This window comes from Micromys minutus (assembly GCF_963924665.1).
Source record: "Micromys minutus genome assembly, chromosome: 9".
Lineage (NCBI taxonomy): Eukaryota > Metazoa > Chordata > Mammalia > Rodentia > Muridae > Micromys > Micromys minutus.
Window position 1 is genome coordinate 45,420,815 of NC_137978.1, and position 18,804 is coordinate 45,439,618.

The window sequence follows — 18,804 nt, forward strand, 5'->3', positions numbered from 1 at the left end:
ACATCAGAATCCTGGGGCTCTGGAGGAAGAAACAACTTTGTGGACTTCTCGATCTCTTTCCACCTTTATCCTCTGTCTGTTTTGTTATCAGCTTCAGCAGCTTAATGCACTGGCTCGTCTCTGGGTGAGCTAGTGACAAAAAATCAGGGAACCAAGGTCTCAGTGCCCTCTGCTCTGGCTTTTATCCATTCAATTTCATGCAGCTGGAGCCCTGACTGCCACTCAGCTGGGGAAATTCAGGAACTGTATTCAATCACAAGGTAGAGGCAGGTGACAGGTTTCTCATCACCACCCACCCCTGGGCTCCCAAGCTCCTGGATCAGGAGAACCATCTTTAGGAACACCTGTCTCTATTTCCCTGTTTTTCTTCACAGTTCTTTCTGGGGCATCATGAGTGATCTTTCAGGAGGAGGACCCAGAGCTTCTTCCATAGGGTAGTGTCAGAGAATAGTGTCCCCAGAGCAAGCATGGGGCAGGTAGCCCCAGGACCAAGGAAATTTCTACTTTTAATCTCTGTGTGTGTTTATGTGTGCTTGTGTATGCACATGTGTGTATGAGTGTGTGTGTTTGTGTGTGTGACTATATGTGTATGTGTGTGTGTGAGTGTGTGTATGTGTGAGTGTGTGCATGTAGAGGTCCGCCTCAGGTGTTACTCCTCAGAAGTGATCCACTTTCCCCCCTCTTTTTGGGAGACAGGGTCTCTTACTGAGACCTGGAGCTTGCTGATGTGGTTACATGGCCATGGAATGCAATGGTCTCTCCTGCTTCTTCCTTCTCATTCTGAGATGACAAGCATCTATAGCATCATTCTGGTTTTGTTTTTGTTCTGATATGGGTTTGGGAATCGAACTGAGGTGAGTTTTTTTTTTTTTTTTTTTTTTTTTTTTTTTTTTTTGTGCTTGAACAGCATCCTAGCTAATTTTTAGGCATTTTTATTTCTATGTTTGATTGATTGGCTGGTTTGTTGGTTGGGTTTTTTGAGACAAGGTTTCTCTGTGTAGCCCTGGCTGTCTTGAAACTCACTCTGTAGACCAGGCTGGCCTCGAAATCAGAAATTTACCTGCCTCTGTTTCCAGCGTGCTGGGATTAAAGGTGTGCACTGCCACCTCCTTGTCTTGACTGGGTTTTCATCAACGAACACAAGCTAGAGTTACCCATAAAGAAGAACTTCAGAAACGCTTTCATTGGACTGTCTAGGGGTGAGGCCGTGGGCATTGCCAGTCGATAAGGGTCCAGTCAACTGTGGGCAGCACCATCCCTAGGCAGGTGGTCCTGAGTTGTATAAGAAAGCAGGTTGAGTAAACCATGAGGAGCAAGCCAGTAAGTAGCACTCCTCTATGGCCTTTGTTTCAGTTCCTGCCTCTAGGTTCCTGTCCTGTTTGAGTTCTTTCCCTGGCTTTCTTCAGAGATGAACTACTACCTGGAAATGTCAGGTGAAAGGGAACCTTCCCTCTGCAAGGTTGCTTTTGGTCATGCTGTTTATCACAGCCATAGAAACCCTGACTGAGACACACAGAAAGCAAGCTTGTCTAAGCATCCCTCCAGCCTTCCCCTTAAATTTTTACATGTACTTATTTCTTTACATCTTAGGGAGCATAATTGGCTGCTCATTGCCATAAGGAAGAAAAGTAGTAATTTATCTCTCAAGACCCTGGAGGCTGAAGTCTGTGATCTGGGTACCAACTGGATCTACTTCTGCCGTGGCCTGTCTGCTTAATGCACAGGTGGCTGCCTACCCTCTGGGTCCTCAGACTACAAGGGCAGGGAATCTGACCATGGGATCCTCACCCTCCACCTCCCATCACATGGTTGGGAGGAGTGTTCAGGATTCAGCAAACAAAGTCCATATATGGGTATTGCTGTCACTTCTAAAACTTAACACACGCTCAAGCCAGATGCCTTGCTTCCGGCAAGATGTGGTTATGAATGTTTGTATTCCTAGTACCCTAGAGGTTGAGATGGAGCCTTGGGTGGGGGCAGAGGTTGCAGTGAATTTGATGCCAGTCTGGGTTACTTAGTGAGCACCAGGCCAGCCAGGGCCAAACAGGAAATGGCTGCTGCTGCCATCTTTAATCCCCAATGGGCGGGCTCCACGTGCAGGGGGAGAAACGGAGGCTGCTCTGCAGAAAGCTGAGGAGACAGAGGAGACGGGGGGCAGAGCACAGACTGGGCTTCGGAGACCATGGACCTGGCAGTCCTGTCCTCAGAGCTCCCCAGAGTCTTCTCTGTGGCCATTCCTCTCTCTTCCACAGCCTCAGTTGCTGGGCTAAGATGGTCACTGCAGTCCTGGACCCTGGTGGACACTAGAACTCCAGATGGGCAGTGCTCTCCAGTGGTGTGAGCTGGGTGATCTGAATGTTCCCGCATCAGGAGGTCTGTGAAGACAAGCTTTGTAGCTACCGGGCATGTCACTGTGCCCTGGCTCCTAGCACAAAGAGCCCCGAGACTCGCACGTGCAAAGCAAGGGTCTTAGAAACCAAGATAGACCCAACCCCAGGCCAGCGTCCTACAGGCTGCTTCCCTCTCCAAGCTATGAGTGGGGGCATGGAGGGGGTCACAGTGTGACAGAGTCTGGAAAGTGCATTATGCAATTACAAATCATTCAATCAACAGGCACAATATCTCTTTTATTTCTTTTAAAAATATTACATCTGTGTGTGTGTGCACACGCACACACACGTGAGTGTGCAAGCCATAGCACACTTTATGACATGAGAGAACAACTTGCAGGTGCTGTTTCTCTTCTGCTGTGTGGGATCCTGGGATTGAACCCAGGTTGTCAGGCTTAGCTGCAAGCGCCTGTGAGCCAGCTTGCCATCCTCTAGTGTTTCTCCTTTAGAAAGACAATCCTCCGCAGGGAGGAAGGGGGGGGAGTGCCCACACACTGCCTTACCACCCCATACACATCAACAGCCATTTTTCTCTTTAGGGAACATAACAACTCTAGTTAGATATATTCTTGGTTTTGGAGTTGTTATAATTTTTCTTCTGTGATACATTTTTATTTCCATACACTGCTCACAAGCCTGGTGAGCATCCTCAAAGCACTTTGATTTTTGGTGAACTCTTGGACATTCCAAGGAGATGAACTCTGCCTCTTCTTCCCCTTCCCACACACCTTTCATTTCTTTCTCCTTTAGAAAGGACCTTCCGGTGGTGACGTCACCCTGGCCTCCTTCCTGGGATCACAAGGGAAGCTTTTCTGTTTGCTCCAGAACCCCCTCCGTTGCTCTCATTCCTAGCTTGCTGGAGTTTAGGCCTGAATGAATGACAGTTTGGTTGAACGCCTTTTCTGCACCCGTTCAGATGAGCATCTGTTTTTCAAAGACTCCCTAATGTGACAAATTACTTTCCCAAAGACATTTCTGCTAACCATGTGCCACAGTCCAGGCAGAAAGAAGCCGCTGTGATCAATTACCTGTTTCATTCATTGCTGGGATGTTCAGTCCATTATAATTTTTTACATTAATTGAATAATTAATTTTACATTAATTAATTGAAAAACAATTGCAGTGCTGATATTGAGTACAGGGCCTTGTGTATGCTAGGCCAGTCCTCTAGCCCTTGAGCTTGGTCCCCAGGCCTTCCTGTTTATTTTTAAAATGTTTATTCATAGACCTGGAGCAATGGCCTGCTGGTTAAGAGCACTCACTGCTCCATGGGAGGACCTGGGTTTGCTTCCCAGAACCTACTTAATGGCTCACAACCATATGCATGCATACTCCTGCTGCCATCCAGGTCGGGTGGTCAGAAGACATCTTTAGGAAGTACCTGGCTGAGGTGTGGATTTTCTTGTTTCTATCACCATGCTGTGTGATCTAGCTGGCCCATGAGCTTCTTCTGGGCCATCCTCCTGATGCCAACCACCACCTCTGGTGGTTTCCAATGACGGTCCTTAGATTTGTCTGGCTAGTGTTGTCTCTGCAGCTCTGCCCCTTCCTGTTAAGTTTTAAAAGGCAACTGGTATTTACATTTTTAAATGAGTCTGCTCTTCTGATTTCTACTTCTGTTTTGACCTTGGCTCAAGGTTTTGTTAGCAAATAACTATGTCTTCGAATCCCTGTCATACTTAGTGGTTTGAATAGGCTTGGCTGCTATTGATTCCTGTGTTGAATGCTTGCCCACAGGGAGTGATACTATTAGGGGGTGTGGCCTTGATGGAGGAAGTGTGTTGCTGTGTAGGCGGGCTTTAAGGTTCTATACTCAGGCTCTGCCCTGTGCAGAGGAGACCCTCCTCCTAGCTGTCCATGAGGCAGTTTTCTCCCAACTGCCTTCTGATCAAGATGCAGAACTCTCAGCTCCTTCCCCATCTGATCAAGATGCAGAACCCTCAGCTCCTTCTCCATCTGATCAAGATGCAGAACCCTCAGCTCCTTCTCCAGTGCCATGCCTGTCTAGATGCTGCCATGCCTCCTGCCTTGATGATACTGGACTGGGCCTCTGAACCTGTAAGTCAGCTCCAATTAACTGCTGTCCCTTATAAGCGTTGTCTTGGTCATGGTGTCTGTTCATAGCAATGGAAACCCTCACTGAGACACACACATATACAATTTGTGATTGGTTCAATTTCTTCAAAAATTTGGTTTTTAAATTTTTTGAGAATTAAAATTTTCTCTTTTGGCGTTGGTCTTGCTAGTGACATTTTTATCCAGGGATGTGCTCCATGAGTCTAAAATCCAGAGCTTATTGGCATCTGCATCCAGTTTTCCTTTTGAGCATCCCAGATTTTGGGGTGACCTCCCTTTTCTATAGCACATCTTGTTTTGTTCTCTGACCCTCTTTTTATGCACCTCCTTCTCCATTTCTATTTCTTTTCCAGACAATAAACTCTGGTTTTGTTACATTATATTTTTAATTTAACCTATCCATGCCTCAGTTTCCCTGAATGAAACTGAACAAGACTATCGCTGGAATAAATGGCCTAGGGAACTGAGGATTCCAAAGGTCAAAGATTGGCCACAGCTGTCCACCAGAGTAGGTGTGAGGGGAACCTGTGAAAACCTGGTGCTCCCAGGGCATGCTGGGTAGAGGGGGAGAGAGATTTCTATAGATGGCGGGAAGGCCACAGAACTAATTCTGTTGGTGCTTGAGCAATATTTTTGGGACCTCTTGAGGGAGTGGGTCTCCATAGCAGGGCGAGATGGACAAGGACGTTTGGGGACTGTGGGCAAGGGACAAAAGGTCAGCCAGAGAGACAGACCCCTTTCTTTGTCAGGGAACTCTGTGGTTCCAGTAAACACTCCATGTGCCTCAGGAAAGAGCCAGCATAGGTCTCGCCCAACCCTCACCCAACACGACTGGGACCAAAGTTTGGAAAATTTTAAATAAATAAATAATAAATAATAAATGTGAAGGGCTGGGGATGCAGCTCAAAGGCTCAAGTATTGGCTTGGCACGCACAAAGCCCTGTAGTTAACCACAGCACTACAACTGCTTTATCAATTAATTAGTGTAAAATAAATTATTCAATTAATAAAAAAAATTACATAACACTGTTGAAAGTCCCAGCAGTGAAGGGGGGGAGAAAACCCAGACATTTTGCTTACATCGAAAGTTCAGACCTTTGCTTCTAGGGTCCACTTCCTCAGCCAGGATCCCAGAGGGGAAGCAAAAGGAAGTGAACCCCTATATGTTCACCTTCTAGCCTTTTATCAGCCATCACCCCCCAACCTGGCGAGCCCTGAGCTGGGACATGTGTGAGGAGAAATGGCCATGCCCATGTTTGAAAGGGTCAAGCACAGCAGCGGGCTAATTGCTTCTGTGTTGTGGCGGTGGAGGCTGCTGAGGGGCAGGAAGCTTGTGAAGCTGCCGGTGGCTCTGCAACTAACCCAGAACCCAGGAAGGCCTCCAGTGTCACTTGCTGTCAGTTGGCTTTGAAAATTGCTGTTTCTGTCGCTCTCAGGGCCAAACTAGTTATTATTAGTTTCTTGCTAGCTTTGCTGGGTGACACTTCCGATGTGCGGGTCATGAGGACAACCGTTGCCTAGGTTACGTTCAGAGATTGAAGGCTACTTTGTTCAAACTTTTCATTTGTGCAGGTGACCTTTCACATCAGGAGTTAAAGCCCTCCACCCTCAGCTCACGCCAAGGACACGTGGAACAGAAAGAACATGGAGACTGTGGACAGGTTGGCCTCACTTCTGGTCTCCTTCCCCATGACTTCAACCATAGGCTTCTCTATCTCTCTGAGTGGACCTGAGTCCTGTGCTTGCAGTGGGGGGAGGGGCGGGGGGGCTGGGCCAAGCCTTGAGTCTTTCTCTCCATGCTTGGTCATCCTGTGAATAAATTCTATTTGATCAGACTTACCATTTCAGTGACTAGGCAGCAACTGGATCTATGTTCACAGTGTCCTTGGGACCTCAGAGGGGGTCAGACAGAGGGCAGAGCCCAGAGGGATTGATATTTATTTGTGGATTGCATTTACCCAAAAAGGTAAGTGAAGTGGTGATAAACTCACTAGGTTTTTCTAAAGAAAAATTAGGCTAGGGGTTTCCCCTTATTCCTCCCTAGAAACTCTGAGTGCCAGAGCCAATGTCAGGAGTGTTGGGAATCAGTCTTAGAAAAGAAACCCAGACACCCAAGCTGAAAAGTCCACTTAGAGCATGCTCTGGTAACAGTGACTGTACTCAAGAACACTATAATGGCTTCATGTCTGGGATGAGACCTTGTGTAAAGAGACACCGTCAACTTTACACAATCTACAATCACCTATGAGAAGAGTCTCAGTGAGGGATTATCTAGATCAGATTGGCCTGTGGGTGTATCTGTGTGGAATTATCTTGACAGCATTGAGGTAGGAAAAGCAACCCACTATGGGCGACACCATTCCCTAGACAGGATATCCTAGGTTGTGTGAGGATGGAGAAATGGAGCTGAGCACACTCCCAGAACCTGCCAGCATTACCTAATTGCTCAGGTCCAGTGCATGCATAAGGACCCCAGACACCAAAGCCCTGCTCCCTCCTGCCTCCCCCTCCCCCACTCCCCAGTTGTGAGAAGCAGCTGTGCTATTGGAGAAGAGCAAAGGTTTTGCCTCTACCCTGGCCCTTCAAACCCTTCTCTATTTTCACACATCTGCAACACAGATTCTTACATCAAAGGCTCTTCTTCCTCATGACTCTCTTCTCATCTAAATGATTTTTTTAGTTGGCACAGTGTTTACTCTTTGTCCTGCAAGACCCGTGGGTGGTGTCATGTAGCCGCTGCAACAGAAAATTTTTAAAACTGTTTTTTGAGGTTAAAGTAAGGGGTTTCATGACGGCTTTTCACAAGCATGTGTCAGTAAATTCTGCTCTCTGCAGAATTCTGCAAATTCTGCAAATTCTGCCCTGTTCAGTTTGTTCCCCTCTCCGACTGCGTCCTCTGTGCCCCTCTCCCCTTCTACTCAGTTCCCCTCTCCTTACCTTCCACCTTCGAATCCCTGTAATGCTAGATAAAACAAAAAAGAACAGAGAGGTGAGGAAAGATCTCCGAGTGAAGTCAGGGATAAGAAAGGGGCAGTGTTATTATTAGATTATTCCCGTCAGCGTGAGTTCCTTGGGGCAAGTTTGATCTGCGCTGTCCAGATAGCTAACTTCTTCTTGTTTCTTTCCACAAGAAACTGGAAACAACACCAACCGATAAGCTGTAACAACATCCCACCATCTCTTTGGGGGCCCTAGTATTTCTATATTCTCTGAAAAAGTCTCTGGAATTCCAAAAGTCACTCAATCACAGAAATAACCTGCAGCTGGCACCACCTTCCCCCACATCAGAGCACAAGGCAAATCATGGGCTGTTGTGGACAATCAGAAGCAGCCTTATACCTCACACCTGAAATTAAAACAAAAACATACTCTTGTGACGTTTCACCGTCTGGATTTTTTTTAAGACACCAAAATTCCAGAATTGATAGTGCAGTTCCCTGCCTTACAAAAGTCTCCTGTTGATCTTTTGTGTCAAATACACTCTCTCCTCCTCTCTCTAAGATCTCCCTTCCCTCTGAGATCTCCCTCCCCTCTGAGATCTCCCTCCCCTCAGAGATCTCCCTCCCCTCTAAGATCTCTCCTTTTTCTCTAAGAGCTCTCTCTTCCTTCTCAGAACACCTTTCTAATCTCATGCCCTATACATGTATGTGCACAGACACATGTCTACATATATGTTATTTAGTTTCTATGAGATGGGGGTCTCATTATATAGCTTAATACAGAGCTTAATAGATCAGGCCAGAATTAAATTTGTGACAATCCTCCTGTCTCTGCTTCTTGAGTATAAGGAATATAGATATCTGTCACCATATTGTTGGACTGTATACATTTTCTCCCTTAAGTTTAGGATTCATGTTTGAGATAAATATTATTTGTCCAAGTCTGGCTTATTTCACTTAACATAATGACCTCCAGTTCAGACCAATTTTTTTTTTTTCTGAAAATGACACTGTTTTGTGTTTCTTTACTGCTGAATAAAACTCCACTAAGACAGGAATTTTATGGGAGATTTGCAGAACTAAGTCCCCTGTTCCTTATCTCCTCCTCCTTTGGGCAAGCAATCCTGGCTTCTCAGCTGTTTCAACAGCCTCTCTTTCCCAAAATGTCTTATTTGCTGCACCTTACACAGTCTTTCCAGGTTGGCTTCTTTCACTTAACAATACATGCTGGAGATTTATGCATAACCTCCTGCGTCTCAGTAGAGCATTTATGTTCATTGCTGCGTAATATTTTATGACGGGTATGTGCTGCAGTTTGCTCTCTCTTTTGCTTAATGTAGGGACAGGTTGGCTGTTTCTGGCTTTGGGAGGTTACAAGTAAAGTGGCTATAAATACTGGATTGTAGACTTTCCTGTAGACAGAAGGTTTAAGGTCATCTGACTGATTACCTAGAGCTATGGTTGCTGGCCTACATGCTAATGTCCTGAAAAGATCTGTGCCCACTTCACACGCCCACTGGTGCGAGCGAGAGGGCTCAAGTACCCCAAGAGGGTTCAGTACCCTATAGCCAGGAGTGTTATCAGCATACTCTTTTAAACAAAGCAAACAAACAAGAAACCCCACCCCTTTACTGTTAAAAATACATGTATTTGTGGGGGTTCATTTTGGGTCTGAGTGTAAGCCCTTAACAGCCAGAAGAGGGCACTAGGATCTCTTGGAGCTGTGGTTAACTAGGGTTAACAAAGGTGCTGGGAACCAGACCAGGGTCTTCTGTGAGAGTGGTCAGAGCTTCTAATCCCTGAGACAGTTCTGCACTCCAACATTTATACTTCATCTGTCATTGGACTCTGTCTTAGTCAGGGTTTTACTGCTGTGCACAGACACCATAAGCAAGGCAAGCCTTATAAAAGACAACATTTAATTGGGGGTGGCTTACAGGTTCAGAGGTTTAGTCCATTATTATCAAGGCGGGAAGCATGGCAGCATCCAGGCAGGCATGATGCAGTCAGAGCTGAGAGTTCTACATCTTCATCTAAAGGCTGCTAGTGGAAGACTGGCTTCCAAGCAGATAGGGTAAAGGCCCATGGTGACAGACCTACTCCAAGACCTACACCTCCTAATAGTGCCACTCCCTGGGCCAAGCATATACAAACCATCTCAAAACTCTAATGGGTTTTTCTCCATTATTCTGTTTTCAACCCACCTATGGAAAGATACAGGACACCCATCTGAGAGCTTATTTACCCTTCTATCTTCTCTGGCGAGGAGGGTTCAGATCTTTTGTTCATATTTTCGCTGGAAAATGTTCTTACTGTCAACTGTGTAGTGTAAAAGGTCTGAGCCCACTTCTGGGTTTGAAAACTCACCAAGCTCCACCAATCCCAGAGCCTCAAACCCCACTAATCACTGAGCCCTAGGCTTGCTTGAAATCCCACAAATCTCCACCCGGATGAACTTCACCCCTAAGAAACCGTCTCTAAAGCCTGCTTCTGGCTTACTTCCCTGCTACGTCTTAGCAGAGGCAGCCCCTCTGTGTCTCTCCCAACAAACACTTCTGTGGGGTTTGTTGTGAGGTATAATTTGGTGGCCTTCCTGGGCTCTAGACTGCCAGGATACCTTTCTCCTCAGAACTGCAACAGTTATATCTGGATAACAGTAACAGTCCTTAATCAGGAGCGGCTGGTGAATATTTTCTCCCCAGCCTATTGGCTTATCTGCTGATCCTCTTAACCCCTTTTCAGAGAGCAGGAAAAAAAAGTAATTTTAGGAAAGTCCAACACCAATTGATTTTCCCTTCACGAATCAAGCTTTTAATCTTGAATATAAAACCCACTGGCAGGAGCTGAGGACACAGCTCACTTAGTAACGTGCTTGTTGTGAATGCTTCAGGACCAGTGTTCACATCTGTGAAACCACAGGAAACCCCAGTGCAGTGGGACACATCTCTAACCCCTTGCTGGGGTTGGGGGGACACAGGACTTGCTGGCCACCCAATCTTGCTGAATTGGTGAACTTGGTCCAGTGGGAAAGACCTTGTCTTAAAAACTAAGCACACCTAGTGTAAACCTCTGCCCCCTACATGCATACTTACACACACACACACACACACACACACACACACACACACACATACACGTTTTCACATACACACAAATGAAAGCACATAAGCACTCATGCACAAATCCTCACCCAGTACCACAAGCAAAACCACCTATGTTTTCTGCTGAAACTGGTGTGTGTGTGTGTGTGTGTGTATGTGTGTGTGTGTGTGTGTGTATGCAGTTGATGTGAGATGTGCCCAGCTTCATTTTAAAGAATCGGGTATCCAATTGCCCAGCACGGGATTTTTCACACAGACCATCTTTTATCAGGGGGAGTGCTTTGGTTCTCTGCTGAGGATCCTGGGCATTTTCTGGCTAGTCACTGCTTCTCCTCTCTCCTGCCTTCTCCTTTGGCTCTGATAGATTCGAGGAAGCACATTAGGTATTCTGAAATGCCCTCAGGGGCTTACAGACTGTGGTCTGCTTTGTCACACACACGGTCTCCTTCTGCATTCCGGGGGGAGGGCATCATCCAGTGTCATCCTTGTGTCTGGTCTGTTCCGTGGCCACGCACAGTCTATTGGATCTGTAAAGCATCTGTGCAGTTTCTTTTATAACACCTTCTCGGTGCTAGCCTTTCCTTCGGTTTCTCTGACTGCCCATCTCTTGAATTAACAGCCACTTGCTCTCTCCCTGTTTTCCCCTGGAAACCCCCCCCCCCCCATCTATCCGAGTTGTTTAAAATCCTCTGCCGATGGGTCTCAAATCTACATGGTTTCTGAGCCTCATTCTTAGTTCTTAGGCTCCCTTTGTTTCTTCTTATCCACATTTTTCCTTCCCTCTTGTCATCTCCTGTGATTTTTGTTGAAAGCCGGACGCGCAATAGCTAGTAATAGGGACTGAGTTGAAAAAAAAAAAAAAAAAAAAAAAAGCTTTGGGTGTGAAGATTTAGTTTAATCAGGCTGGATTTAATGTTTAGTGTGCTTGCGGTCAAATTCTGGGGCCTGGATTCCTCAGTTCTTCCTCTATCTCTAGGATTCTTCTTCAAAGAATCCTCTGCTTTGGCTTTTGCAACAGTCTTGCTATATAGTCTCAGCCAGCTTGGCCTCACTATGATGTTCAGGCTGCCTGGAAACTTGTCAGGGCTTCCTCATCAGCTTCCAGAGTGCTAGGAGCTGCCCCAGCAGGGGATCCACAGACAGTGGTGCCCTGAGTTCCTAGCTGCCCCCTCCCCCCCTGCACTCCAGCTCTGTGGAGGAGGCAGTGGGGGAGGACTGGAAGATGAGCCTCAGGGAAGAGTAACATTCCGTGTTTCTGTGGGACTGTGGGCTGCGGTTAGGAATTTCCTCCCTCCTTAGGTGTGAGGGGTCAGGAGAAAGGGGGGAGCTGCACAGTTAGCTGCCAGCATGGTGCTCCCAAGTATCCACACTGAAAGCGTGCAGCAGCACGGGTCTGTGGCCACTCATTGGCATGGGTCCCGGGGGCTCATGGGCAGCCAGCCTAGCAGCACCAGTGTGTTCCAGGTTCCGTGTAAGACCCCGTCTCAGAAAAGAAGGCGGAGAGGGACCAGGAAAGAAATGTTTGGTGGGTTATGAGTTGTATAGATTACGGGCATGAGAACTCACCATCCCACATCCCCATTTGGGCATCGTTTTTATTTTGAAGGAACATCACCGGCAAGTTTCTAACTCTGTTCACTGTGACACCTGAGCTCTATCGATACTGAGCACAGAAGTTTCTGCTGGGACAGTCAGATAACAATGGCATTTTGAGTCCCCAGGAATGCTATCAGTTCTGAAGTCATCCTTGGGCCGGCCAACTGTGTTCTCTCTAAGCCTTGAATGGGCAAAGTGGGGCACACCTGTAATCCTAGCATTCTGGAGGCAGGAGGATCAGAAGTTCAAGGTCATTTTTCCTATATGACCAGTTTGAGGGTGGCCTAAGCTACACCAGATCCTATACAAAGAAACGGTGTTCCGACCAGGTTCCAAGTCCTTCCTCTTCTGAGCTACTCATCGGGTAAACTCCAAATCCTCGATGAACCTCAGTCTGCTCCGGAAGCTACACCGTGGTCTCCATTCTTTGCTCTGAGAGACAGGATGTTTCTTCAGAGAGTTTGCTCTTACTGTGTATTGTTGATTTCTCTCTCTCTCTCTCTCTCTCTCTCTCTCTCTCTCTCTCTCTCTCTCTTTCTCGCTCTTGCTCTCTCTTGCTCTCTCTCATGCATACAGACACTGACACACAACAATATACACACTCACATGCACACACCACCACACAATACACACAAACTCACATGTATACATCACACACACAAACACACCACATACACACAGGCAGACAGACAGACAGACAGACAGACAGACAGACAGACACAGCCTCTGTTTACCCATAGATCCACTGAGGAATGATGCTCACTAGACTCTCAGGTAAGCCTCTCCCTCACTCTGGATCTTGTGTTCTTGGACTCTCAAGTCCCTCAGTGATGTACGTGACTCCTAGGCCCGCTCCCTGACAGCGAGGTCACTGCAGCACAGCAGGCACCACTGAAGATCTTAGCACATCCCACCTGCTCGGTTCCTGGTCGTTTTCTGGCTTCTGCTTCCTGACTCCCTCACTCCTGGAGGAAATATGCCCATGGCTGGGAGCACTTTGCTGCCTCCCAGTTTCTTCTGGTAAGAATGGAAGTTGCCGGTGTCCCCTACCTGCGAGGTACACTGTGAGGGGCCTAGAGACTATCCCAGGACCTGGGGTCTTCAGTGTGGGCTCCTGTCTTGCACACTGGCTTTGTATCTTTGGTAAAAACATGAGCACAGAAACTTCTGCCTGAGTCTGGTTCCTCTAGGGCCTCCAGATTGGTGTTCAGCCATGGCTGACTCTCTGCCACAATGCTACCAGGAGGGAGTCTAGAGATGTGTTCCACTTCTGCCTGACTGTAAATCCATAAAGCCCGGGCACTGAATGTCTCTGGAACATGACATGTACGACCTAAACAAGTCCTTCCTAGGGAAGTTCTAAGCTAGGAAGATTTTCTATTCTCCTGAGACCTTCTTGACTAGGCTACTAGGCTTTTCCTAGGTAGGGGTGTCCACCATGGGTAGATTGGTGAGGACCAAGGGATTTGGGACAACAATCACTTACTGGTTTGGGCCTCCACTCTCTGAATAAGGCAGGTGGCCCCTTTCAATCCTCTAACCCTGGGCAGGGTGTGGGGAAATAGAAACCACAGGATGGCCTCTCCTCAGGGCCCCTGCTAGCCCTGCAGGAGTGTATAAAAGGCCTTGGTTTCTGAACTCTAAGCCAATGGAGAATATAGAAGCTGGCTGTATCATTGATTTCGGGAAGGAAGCAGAGACAGCCTGGCTATAGCTCTGCTGTGGGCTAGAGGGGAGGAGTTATTGATGTGACTTTCGACCCTGGGAGGAGTGATAATGAGGTAAAGAAACATGCATTTGTGTCAGGGGGGTTCCCTCCAAATCCTGTGAAGGGGGAGCTTCTATTTCCAAGGTAGATACACGGTTCTGCCGATGCCAAGGTCGGAGAGAAATGAAGATTCTCCTTTGGGGATCTGTGAGGAGGCTCTGGCTTAGCACAGGGACTGGAAGCAAACACAATTTCAAGCAACTGCAGAAATCAAGAGGCTACAGGCCCAACCTACCCTCCTGTTTCCCCATGTCCCTCCTCCAGCAGCTAGTCAACACCCCCACCTAAGGCTCTGAGGACAGGGAATGGAGGAGAAAGAGGTACCTGATCAGAGGGTGGGCAATGGCATCCCTTGGGTGGACTCCATGGGACCTCGGGAACATCCCAGAGCCATCCTGAGCTTCAGTGTCTTCACCTGTGACAGATTTCGCTCTGTGGGGGTCTAGGGCATGGACATCCGTGGTTGCCAGGTACTGAGCTGATTTGTCTTTGCCATCTGCGGGACCTTGGACTCTTGTCTCTGCTGTGAGGAGGGGACAGAGTTGTCTCTGTGAGTGACTCTAGTACTCAGCCTCATGCTGGGTATGTGGCCAGAGTCAATGCCCCTTTCTCAGGCTACACACACAGGGACAACAACCAGGAGCCCCATGTTTCTTATATTCTCTCTCCTCAGCCACAAGACAGTGGGAGGCGACAACACTGACCCTGAAGCACCCAGCTTCCCCTCTCTGTGCCTCAGTTTACCCTTCTGTAAAGGGGGACAAAGCTGCAGAATTCTTTTCTCACTGGGCTTTTTGCCACATGCTTTCCCAGGACAGACACCCAATGGGGACACTGTCAGTCTTATTTTACAGATGGGAACACTGAGGCACACAAGGGAAATACCCTGATCTGAGTCATCTAGAAAGTGAGATTTGACCTCGAGGGTCTTGGCCCCCAAGCACTCTCGGGGGGTGTCATCTAACTTTGCACACGGAGGAGTGCTGTAGAGGGGACAGACATGGCCACGCTGTGAGAGGGGTGGTGGGCGCTCAGCTGCTCTGTAAACTGCTAAAACATGCTCTGCTGGGACCATAGCAGTTCAGGGAGGAGGCCTTGGGGAGATGTAGCTCCAGCAGGTAGGGTCCGGTCCAGGGCTAAGATGTGTGGCAGAGGTGTGCCCCAGACTCAGTCCTGTGAATGGAGAATGTGCAGCCCAGGCAGCCTCAGTGTCTGCCTTTCTAAGAATTTGCACATCTTTCCATAGTTCAGTGTCACTGTGTTATCAGCGTGGTGTCTTTGGCCCTGTAATCAGGAGTGACTTGTGGTCTCTCCTCAGCTGCTCATTGGGGTCTATTGACTCGTCTACTCTCATTATTTAGCTGGTAATTCTTCCCATGGGCTTCCATTGATTTCCAGAAAGAAGTATTTCACCATGTAACAAGATCTCGCCTCAGGTGAATGAAAGTCATGTTAGCACAGTTCTCCCTCTGGACCACTTAATTATAAAGAAGGCATCACTGTAAAGCCAGGAACACTTGTGTGCCAACCTATGGATGGTGGCTTTGTCTTTAAGCTACCTTACCTTACCTTGCAGTGTGTGTGAGTAGGTGGTGTGTGTGTGTGTGTGTGTGTGTGTGTGTGCCTGTCTGTCTGTGTACTTGTGCACATGAAGGTTAGAAGTCAGCTTCAGAAGCCTCAGGACCTTCCCACCGTGTTTCTTTGAGGCAGGACCTCTCATTAAATCTGGAACTCACCAGATAAGCTAGACCGGCTGGTCACCAAGCCCTAGGGAACATCCTGTCTCCACCTCTACAGCACTGGGATTACAGGGAGACAGGACGCAACCCAAGGATCTCTCGTTGGCCAGAATGAAACATTCTGCAGGGCTCCGGCATGGCTGGAACTGCCAAGTGTTATAGCTCTTGGAGAGGAAGCTGGGGTGGGGCAGGCAACTGAATCTCTCCAGCTATTTCTATCATTGCACCCCAGTGTTATGGCAGTGGTAGCAACCAGCTGTGTCGAGCAGCCAAAAGGGGTACCTGGAGCCACTAAGTGAGTGTGTCTGGATGTGGTTGCAGCCAGCAGCAAAGAGCAGCGGGTAGCCACCATGGCAAGATGCAGAGAAAGCTTGAGACTGGCCTGCTGGGCAGAGCTGAGGTCCAGCAATGAGTGCTCTGGGAGAGAAAACTGTTCCCCAGAGTTACAGCTCCATAAAACAGCCACCCTCAGACGATTCTTGGTGAAATAATATGTGTATCTGTTCCATGTGGATAGGGACCTCATACACACCGAGGAGGAAGGTGGGACCCAGGGGTAATGCTTCCTATTGGCTCAGTCTGAGATGCCAGGGGTGCTCTGTTTACATAGGGAAGGACTTCGGGTGTTGTTGTGTGACTGGTTGTCATGGCTCTCTCAGTGGAGTGTTGTGGTTACATGTTTTAAGACAGGTAGACCCTGGCTGGGAGCAGGTTCTAGGCCCGCTGCTCTCGTTGTGAGAATTCCTGGGGTTTTTGAACCTGCTTCATTCAACCTTATCGGGTCTTCTGTCTGGTGGCATGGTCCACTTGCCCCAAAGAAGGCAGAGCTGTCTTCTCCAGGACAGTGAATGTTTCTGTGACAGCTGAGAGGACATGTTGATTCAGAAACTGATGGGTGGGTCTCACAGTAAAAAACTCCAGGGGACTCAAGGAGCCCCAGAGTCTGGAGAGAAAAGGGAGGGACTGTGACAAGTGACAGGAGAAATTTGATTTCTTTTTTGTTTGTTTTGTTGATTTTTTTTTAAGACGGTGTTTCTCTGAGTAGCCCTGGCTGTCCTGGAACTCACTAAGCAGACTAGACTTGGTCTCAAACTCACAGAGATCCACCTGCCTCTGCTTTCTGTGTGCTGAGATTAAAGGCATGGCACACCCACCACGCCCAGCTGTAGAAGTTGGAGTTCAGTCTTTGGAACCCTTGGATGTTCTGAGAAATCTTACCAAGGGAAGTTCGAGCAGAATTTTGGTGGTACCCTGTTCTCAGCCTCATCAGGACATGATGAGGGCAGGAAGGAGTTGTTCCAGAAATGTAGAGAGGGAAGTGATGGGCAGGAGAGACTCTGGAGCTGAGAACACAGCCCATAGCAACCCAAGAGAACAGTTTGGAGGCAGCCTCTTCTAGAGGGCTGGGAGGGATGAAAAAGGCTCTGTGACTTCCTGGAAGAGAATCAGACCTCGAGCAATGAGAAGAACCACAGGAACCCAGTTTCTGGGAAGCCATGGTGGGTGAATCTGGGCGCCTCCCCTCCCCCTTCCCTTCCCAGGAGGATGAAGCTCAACCTGGTCTCTTCACTGCCCCCATCCTGGTTACTATCATGTCAACTTGACACAAGCTAGAGTCATCTGGAAAAAGGGATTCTCAACTGAGAAAATACCTCTGAAGATTTGCCTTAGTTAAGTCTCTAGAGGATCTTCTTGATTAAAGATTGATTTGGGTTGACCCAGAACACTGTGGGTGGTATCACTCTAGACATGAGGTTTTGGGTTGTGTGAGGAAAGCAGGCTGAGCAAGCCAGTAAGCAGTGTTCCTCCGTGACCTCAGTTTCTTCAGTTCCTGCCCTGGCTTCTCTTCATAATATACCACAGCTATAAGCTGAAGTTAACTCTTTCTGCTCCAAGTTGCTTTAGATTGTGTTCTTTATCCTGGCAATAGAAAAAGTAAGACACTTCTCAAACCCTGCCGCCTGATCCCTGCACATCCACCTAGAGTTGAATGGCCTTAAAAGTCCCTCGGCTCTCCCTGTCTCCAAGGAGCTGATTTCCAAGGTCACACAGCCACCACAGATAGAGCTGCAGAGGGCCTGGGGACAGGGTTTTGCAGCCACTCTGGGCCACTGCTGGCACACTGGACAGCGCTCGGGCCATTCCTTCCTTCTGTGACCTGCCAGCCAAGAAGTAACAATTCCATCATGTCTGGAGTCAGGAGCTCAGGAGCCCTCGTATCCGTGGTGTCTTTTAGAAAGAAGTTGATAAATGGAGCCTCTCCTACCCCCAGCGTTTATAGATTTCCTTTCTCTCTCTTCCTATTGTCCCTTCATTTTTCACAGGCTTCTGTCACATAGCCTTTTCCAGGAGCCATGTTCCATGAAGGCTGGGCCTGCCAGGCTGCTGGACACTCAGCCCCTTGGCTACCCCTTCTCCAGACCTATTCTAAGCTCCTCTGTGCTGGGAACAGGAGAATATTCAGGAGGAGTGTCTCAGTTTCTCAACAGTCTCATTTGCAAAGCTAACACATGGCAGGTTCCTATAGAGTATCTCTGCTTAGCTCTACATGTCACCTGACCCTGTATTCCATGGGGTGCTCCCCTGACCCATGGGGACACACCCCAGGGCCTCTGAACCTTCAGCTGACCCCTCTCTTATCTGTTTCTCCCATGTGCATTCAGATCTATGATCAAGCCAAATTTGTCGATTAAGCCACAAATTGTGTTCTAATGATGACGTGTAGTACCAGTGAGGTCAGTGCTCTCTCCCCTAAAAGATCTCGTTGGTTCTGCAATCCTCTAAATTATACCACCAACAGCGGTTGAGGTGTTCAAATGCATGAGCCTCTGGGAAACATTTTCCTTTCAAACCACAATAGGAGTGAGTGGTCTCCCCACCTAAGCCAATCAGGTCCTCTAATCTCACCTCCATCAAGATTGGTCTCTCGAGACAGGGAGGGGGCAGGTCATGGATAGGGAGGGTATTTGTGGTTTCCATTGGCTAACTGCCAGATGGAGTGGATTTCTCAATGTAAAAGCAAATCTTCTTCCTAAGATTACTAACCCCAGACTATTCCTTGTCTGCCGAGGGCCACCGTTAAGTCGAAATATTCCAGGGAATGTGTATTCGATGGGCTGTCTTCACTCTCCTACACTGTAGATCTCATGTGGAGGTTTTCCATTCCCCTTCCCTTTCCACACAGAGATGCCCTCT